The sequence below is a fragment of the Pipra filicauda genome, unplaced genomic scaffold (assembly GCF_003945595.2).
Source record: "Pipra filicauda isolate LSUMZ 115617 unplaced genomic scaffold, ASM394559v2 scaffold20_size4479445_pilon, whole genome shotgun sequence".
NCBI classification, from domain to species: Eukaryota; Metazoa; Chordata; class Aves; order Passeriformes; family Pipridae; genus Pipra; species Pipra filicauda.
Window position 1 is genome coordinate 3,661,334 of NW_024104321.1, and position 21,325 is coordinate 3,682,658.

At 36.8% G+C, this 21,325-nt stretch overlaps 1 protein-coding gene across 6 annotated transcripts in view; it reads right to left on the reverse strand.

The window, feature by feature from the left end:
• The window catches only part of RALYL (RALY RNA binding protein like), a 375,799-nt gene extending 355,053 nt beyond the window's left edge, over positions 1 to 20,746 (reverse strand). For 2 of the 6 annotated variants that reach the window (XM_039380968.1, XM_027736500.2), the window contains exons 1-2: positions 20,522 to 20,744; positions 19,507 to 19,593 (exon numbers count right to left, since the gene is read on the reverse strand). The gene's annotated coding sequence lies outside the window, so the exon portion shown is untranslated. Of the gene's footprint in view, positions 1 to 19,506; positions 19,594 to 20,521 lie in introns of all 6 variants that reach the window. The other 4 variants (XM_039380967.1, XM_027736502.2, XM_027736503.2 and 1 more) reach the window with 4 other exon arrangements.
• Between the last annotated feature and the right edge of the window lie 579 nt (positions 20,747 to 21,325).

The window sequence follows — 21,325 nt, forward strand, 5'->3', positions numbered from 1 at the left end:
AATGTATGCATTGTGAACAATAATTTTAATGATGGAGGGCTTTATTCCCATTGCAGTGATGGTGAAAAAACAAGGCGGACAAAGGCACAACTCAAAAGCATTGGAACAACCAGAAGAGTCAATAGATGGAGACTGAGTTGTAAAACCAGCACTGTTCCCAGTGAAAACTAATGGTATTTAGCAAACATGGAATGAGGTTTGCATTCAAACTTACATTGACTGAAAACTCCACCAAATCAGCTTTAAAAGTACTGTTTACAGAAACTTTCACAAATAAAGTCAGCAAATCAGAACCACATGACAAGGACCTTTTGTGCACCTTTTCATAAAAAATTAAAAGAACACTAGGGAATGTTTACATCCCCCTTTTTGTCACCCATGGGTTTTATTAATCCCACACTAACATTATTATTCAGTAGCCTGACTGTACTTGAGACTAATATCTCTAAAATTTTCAGAGAAGACTGACTACAGCCACATTCTGGTAACAAACCTACCTTTTTCTAGAATTGTAGAGAGGTCAGGAAAACCCGTCTTTTAAAACGTTTAAGGGATCCCACCAGTATGGGAGAATTAACAGCAGGTCCAGCAGCTATCTTAACCCTCTATCGAATGGTACATGCCAGGACCTTGAAAAATTACAACCAGAATGCCCCATATTTTGACAATTCTTGCCTAAAAAAATCCTTTTTGGGAGCCATTGGCACAAATAAAAACAGCTGCTAATCTGAGGAATTATAAGAGTGAGAAGCAACCTGACAGATACCTTTGATTTGACTCTCCAAGTTCTTAGTTCTTTCACTACGCACAGCTTCCTCAGGCCTCAGAAGTGCATTCAAATAACGCTGAATAAAACTTGGTGTGAAAATGTTTAGCCATTACATTTTCCTATTCACACATATTCAGAAAGCTTCTGCACAGCACTTATTCAAATTCAATTTTTGTCCTTTGTTTGATTGTTTTCAGAGATATTACAATATCATCTCAAAGATCCGTATTTATCAGTCTTCAAAGAGCTGACAGCAGTGTGGGCATTCCCTAAAAAGGTGTAAGGAATCTATCTTAATACCATTTTTTGCTGCACACCTCATCTCTTATAATTGCAGCTTCATTATGATACCTTACATCAAAAGAGTGTATGCACTTCCAACTAGCAAAATAAATGTAATAACTAGAACAAAGAGGCTCAGAAAGACTATATGATATACTCACATCATAAGGTCAGAAGCAAAATGATATCTGCCTACTGTCCCATCTTATACTCCATCCATGAGATGATAGCTGAGGATCAGGTACCCAAAATATACTTCCAGGTTTTATCCCTTGTATATGTTAGTTCTCCTCCTGCCCCCTTTCTTTCATACTGAAAAGCTGAGTTTCAGAGAGATTAAGCTAAGTAGCATATATTAACTATGGCTCATTACACATAACAATGAAAAAAAATAATATTGGTTCTAAAACACAGAAGAGAAAAAGAAGTGTTACAATAATGACTTTTTCAACTTATGGATATTTCTCTCTTTATCTAAAGAGAAAGACCCCATATTTTTTTTCTCAAAAGATCTGATCCTAGAGTTAAAATTTTGTCTTGCATGGCATGATCCTTTAACCCCTCTCATACACGATGGCTCCAAAGTACACTCTCCAGACCAAATTTCAATTCTCGAACCAAAGCAAAACAGTCAGAAAAACGGTGTTTTGACAACTGAACATCTGATGACTCTATCACTTAAACCCTTCTATTATTTAACCCTTCTCAAGATTTAACATAATAACATGTTTCATTGTATCTCTAATAATCAATTTAAAAATGCTTTACATTTAAGATCTTTGGCTTAATTAATGCCAAAATTTCTAGGATTCACGAATACACTCTCTTTTTTGATGCAGTTTTTGCTAAGTAGGGCATACCTTAGCCTATGAAAAAGTCCGATTGATTATAATCAATACAGTATTCAAGGCATAAAACAGATTTTTCCGCAGTAGTGTATAACATAAAATGGCTAAAAAAATATGCAAGCTTGTGTCCACCACCCTCCATCAGAAACAACTGACTTTCTAACTGTTGTTTCACTATGAATAATGCATTCTTCTAAATCCTCTCAAAATGCAAAGGAGAGGCTCTAGAGTTAAATAGCTTTCACTGAAAAGATAGTTTTCAAGTTTATCGTTTCTGTGTTCAGGTTCATGCGCACCTCATTTTTTCCCCCACCATCTGCATACAGTATATAAATGCATTACTTCCACATTTTCAGAACTCCATTAGTTATTCTGCAAAAAGCCTGAAATTATCTTCCCAGTATAGAACTAACCATCCTATTTTAGGTTTTTCCAAATTTAACAATTACATAATTATGAAAGATTAGTGAAAATTTTTCAGATATGTTAGTAGCTGTGTAGAGGGACTCATACAACTGACAGAAGGAGGCTTCCATGTGAAACTGAAATCCTAAAGAGAGAAAAGAAGTAGAAAAGAGGGGAATTATACTGAAGGTCAAGGCACCAATTGTTTCTGTTGTGCATACACATTCTGCCATTAAATACTATGCTCCTCTCACTGCCCAGCACCCTTACAGTTTCTACAAGAGTTTTTTCCTTCTTACACCATTCTCCTACATATTTGCAGAAGGGAAGACTCCTCAGTGTATCCCATAAGATGTGACTGTACTCTCATCAGTGGTCAAAAGCTGAAGTCCATCAGTGAAATTAACTAGATTATTTTATTTAACTCAAAGAACGTTAATTGTATTGCATTTATATAGAAGAAGTCAGCCTTAATAAATGGACAATTTACATGAACAGTAAACTTATTTTCATATTTTCAGCTTTCTGTAAAGGAAATATTATAACCCGTATCTATATTTCAGTGATTTTTTAATTTTTGTGCTTTAAAACAAACATGAAAGAAAAGTAAGTAACAGCAGTGCTTATTTCCAAAGTGCAATCCATATCGCATTCATTCCTTATGATCATAGGAAAGAGATTAATAGGAAAGTCCCCACTAGATGAATCAATGTGTTTAGTAAGAGAAACAGGTATTGCTGGATCAGTCTCCTGTTTTCTAGCAAATGCCCTTAATTCTAGTTCAATACAGCAGGAAATTCTTTCTTTATGCTGTAACTTCCCACTGGAAAAACTGAGCCTGTAGCCCAAAAGACTGATCCTCTGCAAGGGGTTTAGGGAGCACTTGTTTAGACAGGAAATTTTACAGAGGACTAAACTGGAAAGAGAAATTTCAGCTGTGGGTTTGAGACCACACTAACCCAGCACTGAGTTTGACCTAATTAACCATACCCAGAGACTTCTGAAAGCCACATAACCCTACAAGTTCTCTGAGACATTGAAGCTGGGAAGGGCAGAGGAACTGCTTATGTCAGCACTGTAGAAATGTCCTCAAAAAAACAAAACAAAAAAAAGGGCTGAGAAAAGGGCTTTGGAGAAAAATGGAAAAATATTGCCTAAAAGGAGCCTAGTAAATGAATGACAAAGTTGTCTCCCATTGCCTGTCTTCTGCTGTGTACAAGGAAACTTCTCATTGTTCATTTTTCTAAAAAAAATATGAAAAAAAAAATCAATTCCATTATTATCTAAACCTAGAAAGAACAAATGTAACCCCAAATATTCAAATCTTTTTTTTTTTTTTGGTAACATTTTTGAAAATCACTGGTTTGGATTAGAACCTTTTTTATTACACTAAACGCACAATATCACCACAATCCAAACCACTCTAATTTATAAGCAGTTTTAATAGTAAGACAGGGAAAATGCCTTGTGTTAGGATTTGGCAAAGCACAAGTGGGTCACATTAATAAAAATTTAGACAGCAACATTCCTACAAGTGTTTATGAAAAGAAACTTACAGAATTCTGACTTAATTTATGTTGCAACAAGGTTTTATTTTAAACTGCACCCTAAATGTTACCAAATTATGGCTATGACTGACATATAATTATGGATGTCAAAAAGTGGCAATTGTAGATGTCCTTCTATAGCAGCCAGTTGAATTGAGATACAAAAATATATTATAATATATTATTATATTATAATATATTATATTATATTAGAACATATTATTATATTATATAGCTAGCTAAGTCTGACTTTAGTATTTGGCTGAGAATCGGAATACAGAAAAATACCAATACTGCTTTACAAGTAATCACACTTTATCTTATCAAGCACTATGGCATTTTTTAATATAATATTGCAGAATAAGATATGAAGGGAATTTTCCCCCAAGACGAAACACTTGCATTTGAACTCCACAGTAATTTTTGCTCACAAAATATCTATATATTATTCTGAGACAAACTGGTGAGTTGTTGGATTTGACTTAATCTAATTTTGTGATCGCGTAAAGTATAAAATTACAATTAGAGACCTTAAAAAGATGTGCATTTTTGGAGCTCAGCAGGTCCTTATCTGCTCAGCTGAGAGGGATCCTAACCAAAGCCAAAAGCCGCATTACTCTCTGCCCCATCGCATGCCACTCTATTGAGTTAATACCCTGCCACCTTGCATGCTTTGTGTCTGCTAGGTAGAGACTAAACATGCAAATGGAACTATGTACTTAGAGCCACACTATTAGCTCATGTAATTTTTTTCCATGAATTTATATCAGCTAACATTTGGTTTCACTGAAACAAAATTATTTCTTTTACTCTGGCGTCTGAAAACAACTATCTTCCTTTTTAATGATTCCGTTTTGGTCTAATACATGAGGTTTGTTAAGAAACAAATTGACTCTATTGTAAATAAGCAGAAATTTACATCTTATCTGACACCATAAATCATACAAGATAAGGTCATGTAATATAGAGGATATCACATATATGTATTTTATGTGGTATATGAAGGAATAATTTCAGCAGCTTCTCATAGATTCCCTTTAACTCTTGGAACATAACTTCCACAATAGTCAGCTTATTTAAAAATTAAAATTAGCTGCATGTCTTTTAAAATTTTTGCCTACAAAATGGCTGTAGGATTTTCCTGAACATTTCACTATGATAATTTCACTATTTGTTAACTTCATTTTGATGTCTCTTTCTACTACACCTGCTCTGAAATATGCTCTTATTATTAGATTAATAAAGACCCATTTTTTCCTTTTTTCCCCTTCTTTTTAGGTTGAGTTTTGTTAAAAAGTATTGAAAAGGATAGAAACATAAAAAAAAAAATCTACATTATAAAGAACTTCCTGGGGCCCTATAAAAAGAATACAAGGACAATTATACCATATCTCAAGTACAACAGAAGTCTTCTATACCACACATATAGAATGAGAAAAAAAATGTTCATAGTAAGAAAGAACATTTTTAAATGCATAAGGATCTTTTCACTGATTAAACTGGTTGGAGATCATTCTCTATGTTTTTAACAAGCTGTTAGTTACTTTCATAGCTGGGTTCCTATGTACTTTGGCCACAAAAATCAAGAAAATTTTCTTATGTTATCATTTCTTAAATGATAAGCATTTGTAAAGCATAAAGGCTTTAAAATTCTTAGATGAAATTTCACTAATAAAATAAGTCCTTATAGAAAAGTTACTGTTCTAAATTAAATAAGTGAACACATATGGGAAGCTGAAGTTCACAAAAAACAGAGGACTTCCAGAGTTTCTGCTGGGATACAGATATGACCAAGCTTCAGTGGTGTGTTTTGTTCATTAAACATGCTTCTACTTTTAAAATCTTACTGTTATACTTCCTCGTGCAATAGTGAAAACAGAACATAAGGAAAACATTCAAATTTATACCTTAAAAGGCAATGCTCCAAAACCAATTTTCATAAATAGCTGGTTTTTTATGCTACCATTGTTACATATTTCATAATGAAACTTCAAATATATGTGTCTAGACACATAATCTCCCTCGACAGTGTAAATACAGACTGCATACATACACATTCAAAAAACACCGTTTTGAAAAAAGATAAGTAGGTCGTCAAAGTCAAGGAATACAGAGCTGGGAAATGCCAGAATTTAGGAACTTACAAACTCCCATCATTTGAAATGATTTCAGGAGTTTGATATGAGCTCCAATATTAATCAAATAATGCATTCTTAGTTCATCATCTTGCAAAGATATTGCAATTTTTTTTTAATTTTAAAAAAATGTGTTCCTGCTTTAAGCATACTTTTTAGAATATATATTTAATTTATTTTCTAAAGAATATAAAATTGCTTTTAGTTGATGTGATCATTGATACATATTGGTAAGACAGTGTGATCTGTCCTGATATCTGTCTAATTAAGTATCAATTTCTGTCTCAATGTATTAATATTGATAAACTATAAGCTATAAGCCAGTTTTGTTTAGTTTATTCTTGCATTATTATTCTCATATTCTATGTATTCTACTAGAAACTAGCCTCTTCTGATAACTTTTTTTTTCCTTTTCCTTTACTACCAGCAGAAACAGAATAATGAGCTAGCTTGGCCTTGCATTTAACTCACTACATCAGCTCTTTTTCACTTTTAGTATATCAGAAAAACCATGCACCAACTCACTTAAGAGGAAAAACAACACTGAACTTTCTATATTAAATCCAATTTTTCTAATGTCAGCATCAGAACCCCTGATTCAACAGCTACCAGAGTGTCTGTTCTACTGAGTTAATACCCTGTTCCACATTTAAGTCAGAAACATAGCTTAATGTATTGAAAAGAGAAGCCTGATCTTGCTTCCAATGAATTCTATAACTAAGTTGTTAGAGACCTAATTATAAATTAAGATGGGGAGTATCCTTGGACATAATTACATAGGAACACCTTCTACATGCCGTGGTATGTGCTGTACTACTCAAAATACACGAGACTAGGAAAGATAAAGCTCCATGAGAAAATATTGTGCACAATGATAATAATAATTTCATCCTCAGATAAAACTCTCTCGTGTCACAATCCAAGTGCATTAATGTTCAAAGTGTTGCAAAACTGCAAGTGAGAGTACTACCTAACTCCCAGTTTCTCCATCTTGCTACAAGCTGTACATAGAAAGCTACACATTTTATGTTCAAAGTGTACCTGGTATGTCTTGTCCTTGGTATATTTACTTAAAGTATCTTTCGTATATGAAGTATCTTATTGATGATGATGGCAACCTTCATTCAGCCTTGTTTTCCCCACAATTCTGCTGTCTAGGCCAAATAGAAATCGCCAATCTATACAGTAATTACTATGGATTATATAGATACATAGATTACTATCTATGCCATCATATATAGTAATCTACATTCTACACACTAAGTTTTTCATGAAGGTGCTGAAGTCAGGCCTTTATATTTAGTAGAGATGGCCAAAATTCTCTCAACTTTCAAAATTTTCATGATTTTCAAAAGTTTAGAGAACCGCTTCTTGCTCTGTGTGAGCAGTAGTTAAGAGGTGAGTATCATAATCTTTCCATTTCAGTGAGGAAGTCTAATACCAGAAGACTAAAGCAATTTATTTAAAAACTTATATGTTACATGAAGCAACCAAAACCATGAGATACATTTCATATCACATTCCAGAGGTCACAAAGTACTTAATTTGAAAGATACAGTTTATAAACATATATGAGAAGCACTACTCTCTCAGGAAAAGATCAAAGCTTGCAAAGTTTTCATTAGGAAGTTCCTAGCTTCAAAGGTGCCAACTCTAATACTCCACTTTACTGATGCACTGAAAGGCTGTAAAACATAATAGCAAAGAGCTGGTCATAAAAGAAATTGATGATTATGGATTATACTGTAGTTACATTTTGAAGTGAAATGGCAACTGCAATATGAAATTATTTTGTTGCACTCTGAAGAAGATAAAAGTTGCAAAGCAAAATACAAAGTTAAAATATATTTGTGGCATAGATGATAGAATAGTAGGACTGAGAATAGGTGAAAGATTTGAGTCAATGAGAAATAGACCATCACTCCTATGCTGAAAAATATTTGCTTCGTATCCATTTCCACAGCTCCTTCATCTTGCCTGTGTGGACAGTTACTGAGCTCCCCAACACCAGCGGCTCCAAAATATCTACTCACAGGAGCAAGAAAGTCAGACTTCCCCTTTCACAAATGACTTTAAATTCTGAAGCATGGAATACATTACATCACATTCCAACAGCAGTGGAGTACAAGTTTCAAACTGCTTAATTTCTGTTGTTCTGTCAGCTGAATTTACCGAAAGTTAAGGTAGGCTTCCCTTAGCTGACCTCTTATAACACTTAAGGCTGGAAAACAGTCTAAATCTCAAAGTGGGATGCAGATTACCTGTACCAGTGCTACCTGCCTATAAAAGAAACAGGCTGTACCTCAGACTACTACTTCCTGAAGGCCTGGGGAAATCTTTGACAAACCCTCCCACTTTAAAAAATCCCATGAAACAGATGTGCTGAAAGCAGTTCCCTGGTTCAAGCATGGAGATGGTCATGGTCTCTACCAAACATATCCTGGTGCATGCAGGAACTCCTTTCATCCTATGGGACAACCACAGCTCTCAGTACAGTTTGCTAGGGGACCTGGGAACCTCACCAAGTTGTTCCAAAGGGCTCCTTCAAGGTGTCCACTTTTCATAGAGACTGCCTAGAGTCCAAAGTGCCAAGTTCAGAGGCTCTAAGTACCCTGTTGACATCAGAAGCTTACAATTAAGTGTGCAACTCAAGTAAATTGCATACAAATAATCAAAATCTAAACAACTGTAAGAACAATACATCAGGCAGACTTCAACAACAACAAAATTCAAAGTTTTCTTTTCAAGTAATGAGGCAATAGTCAGTTGTATCAGTTTGCAGAGCATCTTTTAAGAAAATGTAAAATTAAGTTCTCCTAAATGGTAATAAAATTTAACATATCCTTAAACATAATATCCAGGAAATAAGTAATTTTTTTCTTGCAGTTTTATGTAGTTTCCTTTTATTTAATAGCATGTTTGCATTTGACCTATAGTATTTAAAACTTTTTCTAAACATCTTTTTAGGATACAAAAGCATCAGCCTTTTGGACCTGATTTTTCTGCTCCGGACCTGTTCCACCAACATCTGTAATAAACTTCCAAAACCTTTTGAAATCTTACACCTTTCTTCACTCTATTTCCATAATCGACTGTAGTATCTAAAAAGCAATTGGGAATCGTTAGTATTTCCTTTTAAAAAATTAAGTCTGCAAATTCACAACTGGGTCTTGTTTTGTGTCAATTCAGTAGCTACTCTTTGGCTTTTTTGTATCAGGCAGATTGGTATAGGGGAGTCATAGGACCAATTTAAGCTCTAGCTTTAGGAAATACTTCTTTAGAAGGACCACCCTTTCTAGTAACACTCCCAAAACCACCTTGTCGGGTGTAAGGGATTCCTGGTGGGAATGGCTGGAAGGAAGCACATACGTGTAAGGAATGAAAAGGGGTTTGGTCAAAGAGTCCTTTCAGTCCTTCACCTTCACAGTGGCCAACCTTCCAGCTGGAAAGACAGACCAAACACTGGAACCAAGTCAAGACTCAGACCACCACTGAGTCATGGGGTCCCTATTTCTTTTCTGTCTGACAGTCACACTGCACAGCAAAATATCAAACTGCATTTTTTACTCTAGTGGGAGTATTTGGCCTACAAAGCTGAATAATGCAGTGCAAATTTCAAACTTACTGAAAGAATTAGGAAAAGTTTTAAATTTATACCCTCACTAAGAAGATGAGGAATAAGAAGGACCCCTGGAAGTAAAGCGCTGAAAGAAGAGGATGTAAAAAATAAGTAAATAAAGATCAGTAGAAAGTTAAAGATGTAACACTATTAGGAGGAAAATAATCCTACTTCAAGAACCAGTTACATTAATTGTGTCATGTTATATTTTGTGAAAAGATGTGTATATTTTGTTTGCAAGACTTTAATTGTTCTGGTTTCATTCTTGAATTAAAAAAAAATGGAAATGAGTAGTGAAATAGCCTCAGTGGTGATGAAAGCTAAGGTGGTGGAGAGGGAGAAAGCCTGAGCTCAAGAGGAAGGTGAGGAGGAGCAGGGACTGAAAACATACTCATTGTCTAGAGCTTTAACTGAACTGCTGGGGATTTTTTTCTCCATTTCTATTGCTGTCCCTCCTCCTCTTTCTCCTCCTCTCCCCTCTTTCATCCCTCTCCTATCACTTCCTTTTCTTTCATCCTTCTGAGCTGTGCCAACGCCAGAGGAGAGGTCCAGAGCAGGAGGGAAGGTTCAGTAAGTCTGAAATAAAAAAAAATTACAAATAAAAGATAAAAAGGATCCAGAAATTCAAATGAACGCACCCAACATTTAAAAATGTATTTTCCTCTGTTTGTCACTGCAGATGAGTGTGGCACAGGTCTCTATAGCTGGGCTGACTTTGATCTTAAAAGATTTGAAAGTGAAAACTAGCCAGTCCTATTCTGATTATAATTATATTTACAATATTCATTAATAATTGTGACCAAGTACAAAGAATTTCTGAACCCATTTTAAAATTTCTGAGATGAAATGTCACATTATATATGATGTTAAATTGTGCATCAAAATTAAAAAAAAATAAATGTGGCATTCCTGAAATAATTTATTCCCTTACCCTGAAATGTAATTATTTTTTTTGTAATCTTTCCTTTCACAAACATGTCCCTAAATATGCAATCCTCAGTCAAGGTCCCTGGACCACCTACTCACCCAGAACAGCTGGCAGAGACATCACATAACAGAGTTTGGCTTATATGCCCTACTCTCACTGAGAAATTCAGTTGTGCTCATCTGTGTTTAACAATCTATGGTCATGAGACCTTTATATTCCCGTGACAACACTGTGCTCCTAACTCTGAGCAGAGACTCAAGAGTGAAAAGGAAATGTTATGGTGCATAAATGAAAGAGGGAAAAGAGGTGAAAACTTCATAAAGTCAGCAAAGGGTTTTATCCTTGTAAATCTGTTTTATGTGAATACTGCTCAGACAATGCATTTTTGAGGGACAGTACAAAAAACCTAAGTCAGAAATATAAATAGAATCTGAGGAACAAAGACGGAGACCAAGAGGTGGTGAAGTGTATAATGTGACATGGTAGCTGCAGCAGACAGTTTATAGTCCCCAGAGAATATTAATGCACTTATTTGAAGCAGTTATTTCAAAGTGCTGAGAACTCCAACTTTTTAACTCCCCTTCTCAATTCTGACAAGTCTGTAAGATTTCTGAGTCTGTACAAACCATTATATTGTAGCTGTTAGAGCTCACAGCTGCATCATACTTTATCATGGTAGCAACATTGTGGTATTTGGGCAATTAAGTCTCACTATGCTGAGTTTTGTGCATACTCCTATAATACCAAATGGTTCATTTCTAATCTGGATTCAGCTTTAGTTCAGTTTCATACTGTGCTGTCAGTGAAAAACATGGCCTATGCAAGCAGTTTAGTGACCTTTGCACAGGCATACAGATAGCGCCGTGTCAAGACAAACCCTAGAGAGGAAACATGTACACTATGTTCACATATTTCACTACCTGTACAAAATCCTACAGAGAGCCCAAAAATATACTGAATGAAATAGCAGAATTCATGATTTGTGGAAGAATAGAATGATATCACAGCATACTAGGTAGTGGCACAGATTGGCCAGTGCTTTGGCATCCTGATACTCACCATGACTTGGGTCAAATCTAAACAAAGGCACTGAAGTAACTTTATCTAAGAGCTGATTTTACAGATGTTAACACTCAGTCTTCTAAAATTCCAATTTTCTCTAGAAAATTATCTGAGACAGATAAAAATAAAATCTATCTGGGTATTCCAAAGTACAGGTTTTACTGGAGTATTTTAAAACAAGAACATACATGAGGACATTAGTGGCATGCTATCAATAGCTAAATATTTCCCTACATTTCCTGAATCCTGAATCACCTCAGTTTACAAACTAAAAAGACTTTTTTAGTTTTAAAATCCCACTTCAGAGATATCTAGAACTTTCAAGTTCAGAATGTCTGCTGTTTGTTGATCTGCTAATGATTTTTTAACACTGTAACTATATATCTTACATTCATTTACAAGAACAAAGTACAACTAGTTGATTCCATTGCCACCCATATAATCCTTGTTTCAATTATTGTCGGAGGTTTTCAAATGAGGTCCATAATTGTACCCAATAGCTCAAGTCCCTGGATTTTAGAACAGGACTCTATGAGGATAACTCATTGAAAGACTGATTTTTGTCAGATTACATTACAAACAGACAGAAAACTGTGTAAAGCAAGAGAAAAAAGGTGTGAAATCTTGGCCCCATCAGAAATCTTTGCGAATTTTGTCATAGCCCAGAATTGATCCAAAGTGTTTAAAAACACATTTACATTTCTGTAAAAAGAATTACTGAAGAAGTTGAAAATAAATTAAAGTAAAAACTTAAAGCCATGAAGATTCTAGTGGCCAAAAAATAAATGAACTAGGTATTTCATTGAGAAATTATTATTTCAAGAGGTGGGAGGACTGGGGAGCATGAGATTCATCTCCTTTAACTTCGTCCATCAAAAAGTTAGGAATCTATTTTAAATGGGCCATCTAGGTTCTCTCTCATCAGTGAAAAGAGAGGGGCGTTTTAGGAAGGTTGTTCATCTCAGCTGTCCATAGATGCCTCTTTTGGGATGTAATCTGTAATTCTCTGGAGGTGGCTATATATCTCCATTGACTACAAAGCCTTGAGCAACTGTGTTAGACTTCAATCACTAACTTTTAGATGGCTAAAATGATGACTAGCTCAGTTCTGAAAAGCTATTTTTTAAACAACAAGGTTAAGTGAGATGAATCGAGCCTTTGTGTGAACCACTTTATCAAAAATCTACAGAAAAAAAAAGGTTTTGACATAAAATTTTGACCAGCATATATAGGACCAGGGTCTAATTCTGGTCCTTTCTATTTCTACATCACCCATGGGAGCAGGGTACATGCTGATGAATGGTAACATGGTATGCTTTTCTCATAAAATGATAAACAACAAAAATAGTATCAATGTCCTGATATACTACCCCCGTAAAGCAAAAGTGGCATAAATGCAGTTTCTCTTTTCATTATGCATAATGTACACTAATTGTCTTCCACTTACAAGTGTGCAACTAGAAGATACTAACCTCTTCAGAGCCAGTCTTGCAGTTGTCCCATTTACAAAACTCCCATTTAACCGGAAGTTGTATATGGAGGAAGGAAACAATTACATCCTTCTTCTTCTGCAGTCTGGAAAACTATATTAGAAAACTGACCTACTGTGCAATATCTCAAGTGCTGGGTTTTATCCTGTGAAATCAGCGCCAAATACAAGATGAAAAACGAGATGATACTGTTGATTTTTTTTGTTGTTGTTGTTTAGAAAAAAAAAAAAAAATAATCCCTTTTATAGGTACCCAAACAGGAAGGTTTTTTTTTCATTATACCTTTGGGGGGTCTATTTCATAGACACTGCATGACAGTTTGCACAGCACATTTTTAAATCCTATATTACTTCTATCCTAATATTTATTGTGTGAAGGATCTTTTGATACAATATTGTAACTGGGTAGAATAACTTCTCTTTATAGAAAGTAATTCTGCATTACAAACCTAACTCAGAAGCATGTTGCTGCAATTACTAAAAGTACAATGTTTCATTGTAAAAAGTCAGTGACTTACTACTGTAACTCCCTCCATTCACAATAATAGCTGTTAGCATTCAGCAAGCCCTGAGTGCAGGCCTGGTGTGCAAAAATGCACAAAACTATCTTTGTTACTTCCATTCATATTATTCTAATAAAGCACTAGGAGAGTGCTAACATTTTAATGCTTCTGCACTCCATTATAGTGCAAATATTTTAGTGCTTCTGCACTCCATTATAACACAACAAAACAGAAACAGGGACTAGCATTCTCAACACAATACAAATATAATTCTTTGAGACAGAAACTCCAGTTCTTCAGTCAGCCTAAAAATACTGCATGCAAGGTACTCATGTGCAGTGTCTCCTCCAAACCATAAAGTTCCCCCTGTTTAGCAAGATGTGTTGTATCTATTTGACAATAGGTTCTGTTCAACTTCTACGCAAAACGCTCAACAAGAACAGACACACCTTTTTTACTGAATGAACTGTGCTAACGTGATGCTTTTCTACAGAACAAGTTCAGCCTTGTTTCAGATAGGTGAAGAATCTCATTAATACTTGATTTGTGCCAGATATCCCCTTTTTGCTGACCCTGAACAACACAAAGCACATGCTTGACTCAGGGGAGGAGCTTGATGAAAGGAACCAGTGCGACTGAGCAGGCTAAAATAAAGGCTGTTGGTATGGGGTACAGTAGGAAGACTGGGACCTGACTTTCAGCAAGTCATTCAATAATCACCAAGGTCCAGTAATTATCATTGTATCCTTTATGATCTATTGTTCTTTAAATAATAATAATGGTCTGTACTGGCTTTTATAAGTTATGCCTGTACAAGGGACTGTAAGCTGTTCTCAGAGGACCATAGAATTAAACATGGAAAGCATCAGCTATTTCTAGAGCTCCACATTGACTTGGTTGCTCAGAGACTGCACATCAGTAGAGGCAATAATCACTGACAGCAGGAGAGGGCCACCTGGGAAGGACCACTGATGTAAGTCAAGTTTAATCAGACCTTTGGGTATTTTAGGAGAAAGACTCGTAAGTGTGCAAAGGAAAAATAAAGAGGCTTAGGAGTGTCATTCATATTCCACCATGTTCATGTTCATAACCACTGTTGGTCACCACTCGTACAAAATCCATCTTTGCTTCTTCAAACCTCTACTATTCATGTCAGAGTAGAAATTATTATGCTTATTACCATAACCATGAAGGAACTACATCAGAGAAAAAAAAAGCAACTTTGTTCCTGAAACTGAAATGCAATTGCAGAATGGTTGAGCCCTGACATCCTGGCAGGTCAGCCAACACACAAGGAGCCAGGAGACACACAGGGATGTACCAGAGAGGCAATTTATTAATTCTATAGCTTTTGTGTAGTGGCAGTAGATAATATTGGTCTGTATAAGTTTACAACTGAGAAAGTTAAACTCTTAGTTATTAAACAAAAGTGTTGATTAAGTTCTGAAGGATAATTAATTAATGTAAGATTTCTGGTAATTCTCTATCACACTAAAAACCTCTCTAAAAATATCTATCTCCGTGATTCTATCTATTCATCTCCCTATCTACATTTTTATTCCAGAACACCATAATGATAAAAACACAGTAATTGTATTCACACTAAGCAACCTGAGATTTATTTAGCAATTTGAAGGCCTACTTAACTATTTTCTTAATTGTTGGCAGATGATTCAAAGAGATGGGAAATCACACTTCATTGTGCAAAAATAAACTTTCTCAGAAAATACTCCCAAAGCTGAAGTATAAATGCTTTTGAAGAATTAAATACATTGTAGAGATTAGAGTGTCATTTTGAAATAGAAAAGAGAAAAGAGAGAGGGAAAAAAGGTACAAATTATTCCAATCTATGTATGTGCAAAACAATAATCTACCAGCCATTTTACTCCAGTAATTGTTCAAAGATCATAAAATAAAATTGGTACCTTAACAAAGATGAAAATGTTCATATCACTTATGATTAGCATTTTATTTTCTTCTGTCAGTCTGGATATGAGTTTAAGGGAGCTACAAACTGGATGACTACGCACAGTGTGTCACAGATTACATGATTTTTCATCAGGAAATATTCATCTTTAGCCTTGTATTCAGATATTTAAGTACTTAAAACACAGGATTGGGCTCCAGAATTTGACAGAGCACTACATCCTCTAAGACCAAGGGAAGTTAAAATGTTCATCTGAGGGGAGATCTATTAATCTTTATAATCCCACACTTTAAGCACTATTAAGCTTTTTTATCTTTCAAAACTCGAAATGTAGGGAAGGAAGAAAATAGGAAAAATTGCACTGTAAAAGAGAAACAAACTCCTCATAGAAAAATGCTTTAGAAGATTACAGAGCTAAGACATAAGCGATCTACGAAGAAACTAATAAGGAAATTATATTTAAAAAACACTGTATCCAACTTTCACATTTATTCCTGATAGAAGACAGTCCCTGATACAGCATTGCCTTCAGCCCATTCACATTCCCTTGGCTAGTATGAATACAAAATACTAAAACAATACGTAGAAGACTCTTGAGAGTTTACAAATCAGAGCATTGCAGAAGAAATTCCCAAGAGTCCTCTGCTGCTACATTCTAACCAAAGAAATTCAGGTTGATTAGGCAGAGTGAAGGGAAGGTCTACGTGGCACAAAACGTATTTCACCAGAAGAAGGCATGTCCACATGTGCGGCTCCAGGTGGAACCGTTCAGGCTGATGTGAGAGCCAGCAATTGGACCCCCATGTTTGCAGCTGAAAGCAGAACAAACCAGGTGGGGCAGAAGAGAAGTCAAATGCAGCTGCTCTGTTTCTTCTGCAGCATGACTTCGGGGAGAGCCAATCTCTACATCCCCTCCCAGAGCCAGCCATGCTGCCGGGAATCCCTCCCAGTGAGCTCAGAAAACATGAGTGAAAGCAGGCTGCAATTGCTCTCTAGAAATATACTCTGAAGAGCAAAGATGTGAAGAAAGAGCCTCACTGTTCAAGGTCAGCACTGGCACATAAAATAAAGGAGAATAAACTGTCTGAAAACAAATTTAGGACAGGAACAATGTTTTTAACATCCTGAGTGAGGCTCTGTCCAGCCTTCAAGAGGTGCAGTAAGAGTAATACACCAGCTAAATTTAAACTGGAGCTTGCTGAATCTGAATAAAATAAAAAGACCAGATTAACATCACAGCAAACAGACTTGATGACTCCATAGGCCACTCCAGTCCTCTCTCTAGAAAAACGTGAGAAGATATGCTTCTGTTGCCAGTTCAGGCCACTACAGGAGCTAAAAACATGTATTCATGAGTCAGCACACTGTGCACTATACAGTTTTCAACTTCTGTTCACCTGTTCATTTTTATTTGCAACTAAGTACTGTTAAGAGTAGCTAGTTATGGAATAAGAAAAGAAAAATTATTTTTCAAAGCTTTCAGTTTATAACCCTTTATAAAGATATCTTAAATTCCTATGCTTTCCTGAATATCAAAACAGATGTAAAGAAAAATAGATGTTATTTAAGACTGGACAGTCATCACTTTCAGAAATAAAGGCAGTACAAGTATATCTCATACTAAAGACAGAAATGTAATTATATCATCACTTGTAGAAACTAAGTTGCAGTTTGTAGGCAAAATTTTTATTTATCTCAAAAGGACAGTTGTCTTTGACATTAACTATGGCTTTTTAAAACATGCCTTCAACATCATTAGTCATAGCATAACTATGGAAGCACCAAGCCAGAACCAATTCCACCACTACAAAACCTAGCGTGCCCACATACTGCAGGAGGTAGAAGTATCCTTTTTCAAAATTAGCTCATTTATGCCTACTTTAAAATCCCTAGGTTGTTTGATATATAAGAACTTGTACAATCTCAGACTGCTGCAAATGAAATGAATGTATATTAATTACCATGCTACTCAGACAACAGGTGCTTTGTGGATGAAATCTGGGTGCTAAAAATAGTGCATTCCTAAAACTTTCTTTCTCAGACTTCAAGATAAGACTAGGTGAGCAGGATTAGATCTTCAGTCAGCAACTATCTGTACAAAATTACACAACACACCTGCAATATTAAAAGAAAGGACAAAAGGAACATCTTTCTGGAAATTGCTAGCCTTGTTACTTTATTTCAGTGGTCTAGCAGTATCAAAAATATTTTGCTAACCAGGAGTTCCACATAATTTAAAGAAAAAACTTAATTTAAAAATAGGGAGGGATGAAAATAAAAAGAGAGGTGGAGATATAAGTTTCAGTCACTCTTGTTTTTAATGGCTTGCTTTCAAATTAAATCATAAAAAAATAAGCAGGTTGAGTCTTCTTAAAATATGGAGTATTGACCCAACAGTTCATAACTATTTTGGAGAAGTCATCATAATCTATCATGCAAATATCTCAACTGGTTTTTAGACACATGAATTATTGACCCTGTTATATTGCCAAAAGTATTTCATCATGTCAGAGCAGAAGTCATGCATAAATATGTGCTAAATATTTGTATTACATTTAAACTGGAAAAAGCCACTGTAAATACATAATAGCTATGTTTCTACAAAGATAAGTGAATTTATTTATTTTTCAACACTACTAATTGCATGATATATACACTTCTTATATACACTTTCTACTTTAAAGGAAGCTGTTAAGTTTCAAGAATGTAAATATAAGCATTAGAAGATTCAAACTTCCGAATGCATTTGTAATTCTGTGAATTATATTTGCTTATACAACAGCGACAAAAGAAATACATCCCCTGTAACTTACTTTAGTTTCCACATCTGAATACACAGTATATCTTTACAGTCAGTTACAGATCCCTAAAAGCTGTTTCTATAAAATACATTAAGCAATCCCATCACAATAAAGTAAGCAACAGAGAACGCCGCCGAACATTCTGTACTTCAACTTCAGCATAATATTGCACCATATTTCTTTCTGGGGAGAAAAAAAAAAAAAAAAAAAAAAAAAAAAAAAAAAAAAAAAAAAAAAAACCACACCAAAAAACCAAAGAACAAAAACCACCCTGTCAGCTGGAAAAACCTTTCCAAATTGTACTTTAGAGAACCAATATCCTGTTTGTACATCGGGGTGGTCCCCGTTAACCATTTAGGTGCTCTCAAACAGAAGTAACAGTTTCTCCTCCAATCTGAACTCTCAGTACCATCACAGAAAGTAACAGTTTCTGACTCCCTATCAGCCAGTGGCATTATTAATCACCAAAATAAAAGGAAACACCTTCAAGCAAATATCAGCTTCTGACTAATCTCCATCCCAATGAATTAAATTCATAAGAGGCAACTTGCTGCCTTGTTTACACCTTTTTAATATGAGGAGCAGAAGTTGGATATAAGGGTTTTGCTGCCCTAGGGGCAACAAAATATGCCTCATGTGGCAGTGAGCCAGCTTTCCGAGGGAGCCTCCTTTGCTGTTTCACAGCTATTTTTCTAATGGATAATTTTTAAACAGACACACACAAACACAGGGCCAGGGCTTTTGTTTTTGTCTATAGTCCTGTAAGTATTTGCACTCATAATGAGGATCTCCAGGTTCCACCCATGTTCGGTTTGGGCTTTACTTTTGGTTGTTTTGCCTTTTTTTGTTTGGTTGGTTGTTTGGTTTTTGGTTTTGTTTTGGTTTGGGTTTTTTTAAATGGTAAGGAGGAGAGGGGGGATGTCTGGATTTTTTTGCCCAGCTGCTTTCTCATCTATACAGCACAGCACAGCACATAAAACACCTCTCTTCAGCCTAACCGACCCAGGCTCAATTAGTGCAACATTTTGCACACATGCAAGCAATCACAAGGCACAGATATTTAGTCCAGTCCTCATGTGTACTGCACAGATACCTTTAGAAAGGGGTGGAAGGAGATTTCTTTAAAAAAAAAAAACAAACCTCACAATGTAATTTACACAGCGTGGAAACGCCTACAAGGAGATGAAGTACCTGCACTGGGGAGATGTTCAGTTGTTCACTTCATCTTCCGTTGACAAGGAAACCAAACCGCACTTCATTCTCCAGGAAAACCTTCCACTGCCATCATTTGAAAATGTATTTATTTGTATATATGTATATATCTATCATTATCATCATCATCATGATAACAACAACCATCTTAAAACACTGCTGGCAAAAGAATAAAAAAGTCAAGGTGCAAAATGTGCAAAAGTAACGATCATCTCTTTGGCTTTCTGTTTTGCTTTGTTGTCTTTAAGGAGAAAAAAAGTATTTAAAAATGATAACTGCAACACACTGCAAGAAAAGTTTCACATTATAAATAGGTATCAAAAACTGAAAAAGAGGAAAAACAAAAACCCTGCTGATTGCACTGTCAAAAAGGAAATACAAAAAAAGAAACAGTAACAAAAATAATAAAATTATTATCTTGCTCTGTGGCTTCCACCAGTATTGCAAGATTACAAACTCTGTGTAAACACTGCTGCAAAATGCACTTGCAACTCCCATCTCTTTATGGAAAAAAAAAAAAAAAAAAAACACCTTAAAAAACACCTAAAAATAAAAATAAAACAACACCAGAGAACATCTTCTGCAAAAAGAGTTAAAAATGCCTTTTCTCTTATCTTAAAAAAATAAGCATCATATTTCACATGGTTTTTCCGTGCCACAACAAAACCAGTTGCATATATAGATATATAGCTACTAAATGTATATCAGTTGTTGCTGGACTGGCAAGTCTGTATAATTAATATTATAATTTTTCATTCCCAGTGACTCCCGGCCCCAGCAGCACCTTTTGCTCACAGTTTAGTAACCATCGCATGCTAGGAAAAAAACTTGTCATCAGCAAAAGATCAAATCCATTTAAACAATAATCAAAAAGGAAAAAAAAAAAAAAAAGAAGAAAAAACAGAAAACAAAAAAAAAACCAAAAAAAAACAAAAGGAAGAAAAAAAACAGGACAAAAAAAGGAGGACAAGAATGTCAGCGGAAAGGTACTCACCGAGCGGGAGTAAAAGGGAGGAATAAAAATGAGAGTTACTATAAAATACAGTATGGCGGTGGAAGAAGGAATGAGGCGCTTTTTTTTTCTCTCCTCTCTAGTCTCTGCCTCCGGCAACCGCCACGTGATCCGGAGCCGGGCGGACTCGCAGCCGGGAGGGCGCAGCGGCGGCGGCGGCGGCGCCGGGCGCGGACCCAGCCCGAGCCCAGCCCGCTCCGCGCCCGCTGCAGCCGCCCGGCTTCGCCACCGCCCAGCGCTCGGCTCCGGCACCGCACCCGCACCGCGACGGCCCCGCTGGCCCCGGCAGGTGCCGCTCGCCCCCGCACTCACATCCGCACTACTCACTCACTCACTCCCTCCCTCCCTCCCTCCCTCCCTCACTCCCGCCGAGCGCGGGCGCGCAGCGGCCTCGCGGGCGGGGTGCGGAGGCGGGCGCGTCCTGCGCGGCAGCGCAACTTGCTCGGCGGCGCTGCGCGAAGTTGTCGCCTGACGCCTCCCGCCCGCCTGTTGCCCTCCGGCCGCGGTGCCGCCGCCGCCGCTCCCCCGCTGCGGTGCCGCTCGGCCCCGGGAGCGGAGCGGAGGGGCGCCGGGGTTCGCCCGGGTGAGCGGTGCGATGCACCCGGCGGCGGACCCCGAGGAGCGCCGGGCGCCGGGGCGTGTGCGCTCGGGGTACCGCTCCCGCCGACCCGGCGGGGACGGAGGCACAGTGCGGGGGGTACCGAGTGTGTGCGCGAACGCAGGGGGCTCGCCCGTCGCCCGGCTCGCCGTCTGCACGGGGTGCCAGCCCTGATCCCCTGCCTATGT